We start from the raw sequence: 12,134 nt of genomic DNA, 5'->3' as shown, positions 1-12,134 counted from the left end.
AGGATGGTAAGATGGTGAACCCCACTCAGAGGAGACATGAGGGCACACACACCCTCACCCCCATTCTGTCCCCTGTCACCTGGATTTCTAAGAATTAGCATGCCATGATATTTCTTCCTTCTGTTACTACAGAATATACAGTAACACCACATGTCGTGTTGTGGATTGTTGTCTGTTTTCTTTTGTCCCTTCACAAAGGGCACCTGTACGCAGGTGAGGTCAGGTGAAATCCTATTAGTCAGATAAGGCTACAGCCTGTGGAAAAAGAAGGGAGAGCTGAAAGTTTTAGAGAGAGGGCAGAGACAGAGAGACAGAGATGGAGATGGGAGAGACAAGATGGAACCTGTGGGAGAGGATGTTGAGCCAGAGCCACGTGATCCCAGGGGCTATAAGGAACTGGGGACTTCATAGATAGACAATTGAGTAATGTAGGGCGCATGCGTCCAGTCTAGGTGTGCGGCTTGATTCTGTAGCAAATGAATTTCGAGTTCTTTGTGTGGGCATTTTGGAGGTTGAAGATTTACTTTCATAAATCTGGCTGTGAATTACAGCCTCTGGCCTTTTCATTTTACAGGTCAAAGGAGATCAGAGTGAACCGTTTCTGCAGGCTGGCCACAGGGGGCGGTAATTGTAAAGTGAGAACAGCTCAGCCCCAGACAGGCCTTGAGAACCTGGGCAGACTGCCGATTGGATCTCTCCATGGGGGAGGGGAGACGGCTGATGACGGTGCATAACCGGCTGGCCGTAGTGTAGATTGTTTTTTTTTTTAAATAATTACATGGTACAGTGGAGCTCGCAGCTGCCCATGGTTTGAAACAATGTTCAAGTTTCCAACTTGGCCTGCTATTTGGTAGCTCAGTGGCCTTGGGCAGATTGCTTGACCTCACAAAGCTTTGATTTTGTCTGTGTGTGTGTGTGTGTGTGTGTGTGTGTGTGTGTGTGTGTGTGTGTTTAAGGGCAGTTTTAGTTTCACATAAAATTGAGAGGAACATAGTGATGTGCCTGACTTCTTGCCCCTGTGCACACCTCGCTCCAGCCTAGCACCCTTCCCCGAGAGTGTGCATGTTACACCCGACGAGCTTACAGTCACAAGCACCCAAACTGTGCAAATAGTAAACTGATCAGTGACTGCTGGAGATCGGCTATGGAGGGAGGAATGAGTGGGCAGAAGGCTTTAGGACAGCAAAAGTCCTTTGTTGTATTCTATTGTGATAGACGCATATCACGTATTTCTCCAAACCACAGAGTGTACCACACCAAGAATGACCCTAATGTCATTTATGAACACAAGGCCATACTTTGTCACTTCTATTTTTTTTTTTACACTGATGTGTGAGAGAGACAGAAAAAGGCAGAGAGGAAGGGAGGGAGGAGCCAGGGCGGGCATCAGCTTGCACAGTAGGTTCTTCTACCATGAGGGTTCTGGGGATCAAGCTCAGAATACTTGGCAGCTGGTGTCTTTATCCACTGAGCTATATAGCCACCGCCCTCCAACTTCATTGTTTTTAAAACGAAGACATGTCACTCTATGGTCTCAGAGGTCATTCCCTTGTTGCAGGTTTCTAACTTATGTGGAAATCCATAAAGGGCATCACACATCACCACACATCACCAGTGGGTCTATGGCAGACTGTGTAGCCTGCTGTCTTACTCTTGTTAGGTCTCAGAAGCCAGGGACAATTGGCTAACTGATATGCCTATTAACATATCAACTCTGATGGTGGCCAACTCCCCCCAGCCTTTCTCACCCTTACCCTACCCTAAACCTCCCCCCTACCCCCAGGGGCTGGGCATCTGCTTCCCAACACCACCACCCCCTCCGCCCCCCCCCCCTGCCATTTCGGTTACCTGGGCCACCGCCCTCTCTCCTCTCACGGTCCACTTTAATCTGCTGGCCATGTTCAGCCTGGACTCTCCCTCTGCTTTCTCCTTGTATCTGCATTAAGTCTCCGTGCTTTAGGGATAATCGTGCCCTCCTCCTTTGACTTCATTTATTCCATTCAATGATCTGAGATAGACAAGTATTTCATACCCAAATGTCAGCCTTGTGTTCATACCCTGCCGAGCCCGATCATGACTGGACGCATCTGTGAACTTAGGATCACACCAGAGAGAGCCACGTGGCCTGGAAACGCTAGGCAGATACCTGCAGGACATAAGCAGTGGCCACAAGCCACGTGGTCAGGACAGAGAGCTGTCCCAGCACCCAGGACTGCATCCTACAGTTTCAAAACCTCCTGGGGAAGATGGCCTCGGGTGACACTAGAACAGTAGTCTATTTAAGCAAACAAACAACCTAAACTCTTAGAGACTGTGCCTGAGGGAGGAGATGTGGGCCCATTAATTTACATTTTTATGGTCTCTAAAATAATAGCTGTTACTCTTTTCCTTTGTGAGATCCAGCTGTGCCTATCAATGGATGATCAATTTCCTTTATGAGATGAGCCTCAACCTTTTGGACTCATCCAAAGGTAGAGCTCTCCCTTTCCTTTCCCCACTCTCATTCTTTTGAATGCTAATCCTGAGCGTGCTTTTTCTGATACTCTGGGCTTCCTTATTCTTTCCCTAAAGCCACCCCTCCCCCCCACCATGTAGCTGCAAACTCTCAGGAGGTCATCAGAGTGGGCCTCGAAGCTGATACTCAGACAACCAAGGCTTTCCCCTTCCTGCATTCTATTCTCCTCTCCTGGTCAGCTTCTGAGTTACAGCTTGCCTGCTTTGGCGGGGGCGGGGGGGGGGGGGATCTTTTAAATTCTGATAATTGTCCTGCAGCTTCCATTCGAAAAACCAATCAACGAGAAAGAGCCATTCAAGTGCTTCTCACTTATTTATCTTATTGATGTGTCACAATCATGATGCTCCTAAAGGCAAAGAATTGCTATTTCATTGAGGGCAGAAGCTGAGCTCATTTTAAAGGATGTGTTATGGGGCAGGATAATGCATGCATCCTACTCTGAGGAGCTTTTGAATAGATAGCATATAAATTACAATTTCCACACCCTAAAAGACAGTGTCCTCAGAGGCCCCTGTGTATCCCTGCTTTGTCACTTGAGATATGTTTGAATCCCGCCAGGGTCTGGGCAGGTTTCAGGATACCAATAAAGACCATCAGCCCTGAGAAATTCACAAGCACGCAGGTGATGCCCACACTGTGCCCTGGTACAGAATGGAGGTATCTGAACTGTGCATGCAGTTTTGTGAGACCTCATTTTGAACATGGCTCTATCAAAACTGTCACACTCACATATGTAACATTTATAGCTAAAACAAAATGACTCTGGGAAGCTATTTCCATGTATTTTTTTCTTCCATCCTTTCTTTGTTGTGTTCTTTTTAAAAATATTTTACATAGTCTTATTTTATACATATGAATGTTTGCCTGCATGTATGTATGTGTATCATGTGTGCACAGTGCCTGTAGAAACCAGAAAAGGCTATCATGTCCCCCTGAAAATGGAGTTCCAGGTGGTTATGAGCCTCGATGTAGATACTGGAGGATTTGGGGATCCTTTGCAAAAACAGCAAGTGCTCATAACTGGTAAGGCATCGCTGCACCCCTGTGCTTCAGTCTTGCTACCAGAATAGGCAATAGTTCAACCATTAACAGAAAGACATCAGGCCTAGGGATGTAGCTCTGTGGGTAAAGTGCTTAGCTGGCATGCACAAGGCCCTAGTTTCAATTCCCAACACCAAACATGCCATGGCAGATAAATTAGTCAGTGTTCTCTAAAGGAACAGAACTGACAGAATGCTCTAATTCCAGCGATGCACACATATATGAGCTTGCCAATGAGAAGGAGAGCAAGCAGGCAAAGAGCAAGAGCATCGCTCTTCCTTGTCCTTTATGTAAGCTGCCACAAGAAGGTGTGTCTTCCGACTTCCAGTAATCTGGATTTAAGGTGGATCTTCCCACTTCAAATGATCCAGTTCCCTAAAGCTCCCTCACGAGTGTGCCCAGATGCTTAGCTCTTTAGTTTATTCCCAGATGTAGTCAAGGTGACAACCAAAAATACCCATCATCGCATGTGAGAGTAAGAGTTTGAAATAGCATCACATCTACGGACTTCTCCACGGGAGCAGTGCATGATGGGTGCCTAGATCAGTCCACACATAAAAACAAAAATAAATGAACAAACTGGAGACGTAAGAATCCCCGACATGATCCAGGCACTGTCAGGACAGTGGAGAACAGGGTCAGGGATGTGAAAGGTTCCTACCTTCTCCTGTTCTAGTTCCTTGATGAAATCTGAGGATCAGGCTATAAGCAACCTCTCCAGTGAAGCCACCTTAGCATCTGGCCAAATCCCACTGCAGAATGGAGTTGGGAACCCAACCCAGGAGCCAGCTGTATGTCTTACTAGCTGTTGAAACCATTTCAACATAGCATTGTGTAATTTCCAAAGGGAAGTTAGGGTTGACAGCTCCAGAGATGAACAAGCCCAATTAGCCTTTAACGCACTGACCACTCATTGTGTTTGGTTGCATTTGATTAATCAGCCAATATAGAAATTTTGTCCTTCTTAGAATGTTTTTTCCTTGTGATTCGTTGTCTCAGACTACCAGGTTTGACCATAGTGCTGCCACTATGGTCAAAATGGAACCCGCTGTTTGGATTCCATTCACTGCTTGCTTGTTTTTGGTGTGTTTTGCTTGTTCTTCTGGGCTCTGTATTTCCTGTTAGCCAGCACTGTCCTTTAAGAAGCATGTTGACCCAGATTTGACTTTCTGGCAACAATGGGGTGAAAGGGCAGTGAGTAGGAGAGGCTCATACCATTCCTAGCTGTTCTTATATTTCCAAAGCATGGGCCGATGAGATGGCCCAGTCTGTAAAGGTGGAAGGAGAGACAATGTTGTCCTCTGACCTCTGCATAATTGTGTACCCATGGGGCTGAAGAGATAGATGACTCAGTGGTTAAGAGCACCGGCTGCTCTTCTGAAGGTCCTGAGTTCAAATCCCAGCAGCCACATGGTGGCTCATAACGATCTGTAAGACACCTACAGTGTACTTAGATATAATAAATAAATAAATCAAAAAAATTGTGTACCCATACAACTCAGGCAAACACAGTAATAATAATTAAAAATTTTAAAAAGATGACTGGGTAAATGGCAACAGGATTCAGTTAAAAAGAAAGGATGAGGGCCAGGGCAGATAGCTCAGTCCAAATATGAGGACCTAACTTCAGATCCTTGGCACCCACATAAAAAGCCAGGCACGACCCTGTGTGTCTGCAATCCCAATGTTGGTGGATAGAAACAGAGGGATGAGGGAGTTCAATGGTCAACCAGTCTAGACAAATACGGTAGAGAGTGATTGGTGAAGAAGACAACTGATATCACCTGTGGTAGTTTGAATATGGTTGGCCCCCATAGACCCGTGTGTTTGAATGCTTGGCCCACAGGGTACTATTAGGAGGTGTGGCCTGGCTAGAGGTAGTGTATCACTGTGGGGGTGGGCTTTGAGGTCTCCTATGCCCAAGCTCCACCCAGCATGGAATCAGAGCCTCCTCCTGGTTGCCTTTGACTCAAGATGTAGAACTCTTGGCTCCTCCAGCACCATGTCTACCTGCGGGCTGCCATGATTCCCACCATGGTAATAATGACTGCAACTATAAACCACCCCCAATTAAGTGCTTGCCTTTATAAGAGTTGCCTTTGTCATGATGTCTCTTCACAGCAATAGAAATCCTAACTAAAATATCAACATCTGGTTTCTATGGGTACACATGTACCTACACATATGCATACATGCATACAAATCACACACACACACACACACACACACAAAGAGAGGAATGAAGTAACATGTCCAGTGCCATGTGCCACACAATGGACATACTAGACAGACTTACACTACAAATAAGTTGAAAGAAAGAGGTTTCCTGTAGAAGGGGCAGAAACAATCAAGGGACTGTCTCACACAGCCTTAGTAATTTACATCTGATGGAGGGTCTCCGTGCATTTACAGAGCTCTGTTGGGTTTCAGAGCTCAGTTGCAGACCCTGTGTGTCTGCAATCCCAATGTTGGTGGATAGAAACAGAGGGACGAGGGAGTTCAATGGTCAACCAATCTAGACAAATACAGTAGAGAGCGATTGGTGAAGAAGACAACTGATATCACCTGTGGTGGTTTGAATATGGTTGGCCATATTCAAAGAAGGTGATTTGTCACAGTCCTATGGTGTTTTGTTTTGTTTTGTGTTTTTAAGATTTTCCCACTTTGGGCTGGAGAGATGGCTCAGCAGTTAAGGGCACTGACTGCTCTTCCAAAGGTCCTGAGTTCAAATCCCAGCAACCACATGGTGGCTCACAACCATCTGTAATGAGATCTGATGCCCTCTTCTGGTGTGTCTGAAGACAGCTACAGTGTACTTACATAGAATAAATCAATAAATCTTTAAAAAAAAAAAAGATTTTCACACTTTTAATTTATGCCCCTGGGTATTTCGCCTGCATGCATATCCATGTACCACATGTGTGCATAGCCTGTGGAGGCCAGAAGGGGGCAGCAGGTTCTTTCTAGATCTGGAGATACAGATGGATGTCAGCTGGAGATCAACCCCAGGGGCCATAGTGCCTCTCTGACCTCCAAAACCTCCTACAGCTTAGCGATTCCTTTTAACTTGATTACATAGGAATTCTAAGGCAACTCGAAACGTTTTTCCTTGTGATGATCAGCAAAGGAAAAGTGTGAACAAGTGGGGAACCCCAACAGAAAGCTTTCACAAAGGCTTGGCTTGAGTGATGAAGTCACAGAAAGGTGAGTCCTTCCTTGAGAGGGTTTGTACTCTGAAGCGAAATGCACAATTGCAACCACAGTTTTTGTTGGTGAGGCACCAAGAGATTTAAGTAAAAATGGGCTTGTCCACTTTAGTACGTGTGTGTGTGTGTGTGGTGTGTGTGTGTGTAGATGTATGTGTCATAGATACATGTATGGGCACACATATATTGAATGTCTTGACCTTGTAGATGAAGCTGACTTGTTAAACTCATGGACAACATTTGCGTTTTATTTGGGGACAATCTTGGTTGCCCCAGTAATGAAAATTATCTAGTATGACACTATTGATATATCATGCATTTGTTCACAAATGGGCAACACACTGTACAACTCAGCCTGAAACAGCTTTCACATCTCATAGCCAAAGATCTATTCCAATTGCTTCCAGTCTTTACCAATATAAACCAAGGAATAATGTGTGAAGGTCAGCTTTCCCTTTCTATTTCACTAGAGGCAAACTAACATGATAATATGATGAGTAATCTCAATTGTCAACTTGATGAGCTCTAGTGTAGCGGCGAATTCATTAAACTGCTTTGGCTCCCGGTGGGTCATATGCTGGATGGTTCTCTCCGGCGGTCCTTAAATCTGATCCCTCTGCCTCCGAGCCATGGTGATTCTTGATCTCTCCCTTGTCCCTCCGTCCCTTGCCTGTCCCATCTCCCTGCCCAGCCATTGGCTGTACGGCAATTCTTTATTATCAGTCGAAGCCAGCTGGGGCCAGGGACCATCAAGTCTAGAAGCGCAGCTTTTGAGAGCTGAAATACGACAAAACATTAGAACCAACTCCCAAGACTCTAGAATCATCTAGAAAGGCTGGAACATTGACTCAGAGATTGGGAGCACTGGCTGCTCTCCCAGAGGACCCGGGTTTGGTTCCCAGTACCCGCATGGCAGCCCACACAACTGGGGTGCTACACCCAGACTGTCTGGATTTCACTTGTAATTCCACTAGTAACTAATGTGTGATATGGGACGCATTCCTAGACATCTCAAAATGTCAGTGTCTTCCTCTGTAAGGAATGGGATAAAATTTGCTTTTCAAAATCATCCTTAAGGATATTTTTCAATTGCTCTGCCCATAAAGGGAGAAATTTGTTTGTCTATGGAAATATGTTACCTCTTGTAGACCTCACATTAAGCTTTCTGGATGGCATATGGATATGCCCATTATTATTATTCCTGAACATATAAAAGTTTTTCTGGGATAATTATATTCTTCCAGGATATCCATGAGTAACATGCGAAAGTAAGTAGTAATTCCAGCGCAGTCTTGTAGTGGGAAGGGTCTCCCATTACGACAAAAATAATTGAAAAATTTTCAAAATCTTCTGCAGCAAACTAGAGAAAATATTGGTAAATTTCATCACAGGCAAAGGCTTCTCATCCTAATGTAAAAGAATATCATATATATATATATAAAATTTTTAAAAATAATATGGGAGTAGAAAGATGTCTCAGTGGTTAAGAAGACTGCCTTCCCTTCTGGCCTCTGTGTACATCAGGCAGGGACATGGTACACAGACATACATGCAGGAAAGATATCCATATATGTGAAATAACTAAACATGTAAATTAAATTAATAATGCAATAGAAAAGGGAGGAAGCATAACTCACAGGAAAGAAAATAGAAATGCGTTTAATATTGTACAGAGCCATATTGGGGCAGTCTTGTACTTGGTCAGAGTTTGACTTTGGTCAAGGTTAACTTCTCCCAGTTAGCCAGGATCTTGCTCCACCTAGGGTGGAGCGCTCGTAGTAAAGGTTAAGTTCATTGTTCCTCTAGGTATAGGGATTCCTGAATTAAACAGGTGACCCACCCAGCTGCCGGAGCAGTCAAGATGAAGACCTCCAAGAGAAGCTAGACAACTTCCACCAGAACTCAGCCTGGAGTCTGGGGGGAAGGGTTTGCCCGAACTGTTAAAAGGTCTGGCGCCATTAAAGTTTGCGGCTTTGATCAGTGAACATTGACTTGGCCGCACGTTCTTTTCGCCCCTCTTCCCTATGACCCCAAAATTCTCTCAACAGGTAACCCGGTTTACATGTGGCTGCGGGCAGCTACATATTGGCGCCCAACGTGGGGCACCTGCCACGAGAGAATTTCCTGAGGTAGCCCTATCCAGCGAAGCTTCGCAGAAAAAGGTGAAAATTAATAGTATCCGCACGGTAAGCAACATAGGGTCAAAACTAGCGCTAGTGAATTCGTGTCTATTGTTGTGAGTGCAAGGAAGGGATACAGTTTTTCAAGCATACTGTGTGCACCCGGCACAGGAGTTGCTTGGGTTGATAAGATAGGGAAATATAGGGAAGGAATTTGGTAGGCATTTGCCCAAAGCTCGTAAGAGCTGATTTTGGCGAAAAGAAAGGGGTTTTTAAAAATAGGCATATGTCCACAGCTTCTAAGAGCTGTTTAAAGAGGAAAATGGATGCATGCTTAACAAGCACGCTTAACTTTCTGTGTATCTTTCCGTGTTTGTCCCGGTGCACCGACTGTCTATGTGTATGTTTATGTCCTCTCTGTGTCTTTGTGTGAATGACTGTTTCATGTTAAAAAGAAAAATTGGTAAAGATTACATCTGCTGGTAACCTCTTGAGCTAGCCACAGTTTGTGTGGAGATTGATTCAAAGCCACGCCGCGACAGCGCAGCTCACTCAAGAGGCAAGCGTGGCTGGGGAAAGAGCCGCTCTTAAAGCCCAGAAACCTCAAGATTTGGGAAGACCTTGGTTTGGCTTGTGAAATTCATGTAGTCGCTTTATACATGTTTCTAATTGGTTTTAATGATATAAGGCTTTACATTTCTTGACTAAAAAGTTATAAATTAATTGGTTATTATGTAAAAGGTATAGTGTTATTAAGAAAAGGTTAGTTTAAAACTGGTGATTCAGTGTTAGAGCTATCTTAACTAACTACACGTGGCCTAACGCCACTCATGCCTTGTTCTTGTTTATAATTGGATTTAAAGGTATATTTTACATGACTTGACTATAGAGTATTGGCTTAAGTCACTGGACATGATTTAAAAGGTATAATGTTATTAACAAATGTTAGGTGAAAGCTGGTAGTTTAGGGTAGTCGCCATTTTTAAACAAACACGTGACATGACGATTAAGGCTGGTAGTTTAGGGTAGTCGCCATTTTGAACACCACGTGGCATGACGCAATCCAAGAAATACAGGCCTTTGAGACGCTCCTAAATTGACATGGTGTTTCATGTGAATCTTGGCCTGGAGATTAAACTTAATGAAGATTAAGATTTAAAACATTGTCTCTTTAATAAGTTACACTGTTATACACTTGAACATAAGAACTGACATACAAACCTTGTGCTGTAAATAGGTGTTTGCCATTAATTTTAAAGAAAATAGATTGTTTAAAATTGAGATTTGCTTCCAAAATTACAATTGTGCTCTAATATTACAAGAAAACATTGAGTTACAATAAAAATCAGTGTGTCATTGGCTACAGTTTTCAGTTTACAGGCTCGTAATTGTTAACATTTTGTAATTAAGATAATTTTGAGAGTGATACAGCTATGGGTTTTAGAGGCCCATTGCCACTTTTCCACAAGTTTATAGGCTACAATGATAGGAACAAAATTTAACCCTCCAAGATTAAAAAGGATATCTCTGTAGAAATGTATTTGATATCAAGTAGGTTCCTTTGACCATGAAATTACAGGTTTCTTTTGTTTAATCCTGAAAACGTCCTAGCAGGTTTGGGTCTGGTCTTAGTTAAAAGGCTCAGGTCTAGTCCTTGCCAAGGACTAAAGGTAGATCCTAGGACAGATAAAAAAAAAAATGTATTTTGTCTCTGTTTCAATACTAGAAGTTAAGATCTTAAAATTTTCAGTGTATAATGTTCATAGAATGTTTGTTACAGGCCCTTGCTCCTATAGACTTTTAGAATTTTTAGGTAAATGGCTTTCAAAAGTTGTTAAGATATATTAATTGGCTTTATCTTATATTTACCTCATTTTAAGCTTGCCACAAGAGGTCTTAAACCTCTGTTTTCAAGGTAAGAAACGTTTGTTCCTTGCTTCAAACAACAATCAAATTTATTATTAATGGTTGGTCTATTACATGACAAACATTTTTAGACAAAATTAATAATTGTTATCCAAAAGATAATTTGTACTATCAGATCACATGTTTATTCCTTTAAGTTTCTCCCTGCTTCAACACAGATACCTGAATTGGGTGCTATAGCAGCTATTTTTAAGATGTTAAAGGTCAAGCTTTTAATAATAGTAGATATATATATATAGCTCATGGTTTTATAATTGCTTAAAATTGGTCCATTTTTAATACTGCTAATTCTTAATTTCTACAGTTTATACAAATGTGATTCAAATTTCTAAGAACAAAAGATATGTTCTCTAAATGACTGTCCTTTAGGTATTTAAAATAATTTTATATTTTGTACACATCAAATTGTAAAGATTTGTTCTTGATGTCCTCAATTTCTACCTCTACCACGTAATGGTGTTAATCCTAGAGGACTTAGTTATTACAGATAAATGATGATATTCATATTTCTAATTTAAAAGATTAAAAAAAATACATGTGACTAATGATTCATTTTTAGGCTGTCTAGTTGCAACTGCTCTAACAGAAAAAACAACTATAGTTTATATAATTACATAGTTATTGCCTATGTTATGGTTTATACTTTGTGTTCCAACTTAAATTAATAAAACAATATCTTCTTAGAAGAAAGAAGAGAGGGGAAATTGTGTCCCTGTACATATAATTTAAATTATGCTTACATGTTTTTAAGAAAATTTTAAAATTTAGATGCCAAGAAACTCCTTGCTAAATGTATATGACATCTTGTAATTAGACATATTGATGTCTAGGTGAAATGAAGGAATTCACTTACTAACATATGCCATGATCCTGATTTAATATTGGGGGAGAAGGCATGTCCTCTGTTTTTTCCACAGAATGCTACAGAAGATATGCTGACTGTGTGCTTGCTGAATGCCCAGACCATGGTAACATAAGAGCTATATTGGGTATATGTTCTTGACTTACCTCAATTGTTAAATGTCCCAGGTTAGATAAATTGCCTAGCTTCAAGCTTTTAGACTTTGTGGGACAGAACATAGAGACTGTTATGCTAGCTTAGGAAAAATTAATTAGAAGAGTTAAAATGACTCTTCTCCTTATTGTGCTCAGCTGACTCAACCATAGACTGGTCTAGAAATAATTCCAATATTGAAGATTCCAATTTTAAAGATGGCTAACAATCTTCAGCCAGCTGTGTTAATTTAACATATAGTCTCCACTTTTCCTTAGAAGTAACAGCTTATTTCTTGATTCACAAGGCTACCTCTCCCACCTCAGAGGCCA

The sequence above is a fragment of the Apodemus sylvaticus genome, chromosome 11, assembly GCF_947179515.1.
Source record: "Apodemus sylvaticus chromosome 11, mApoSyl1.1, whole genome shotgun sequence".
Lineage (NCBI taxonomy): Eukaryota > Metazoa > Chordata > Mammalia > Rodentia > Muridae > Apodemus > Apodemus sylvaticus.
The sequence above is the reverse complement of the archived record's forward strand: the minus strand, read 5'-3'. Positions refer to the sequence as shown.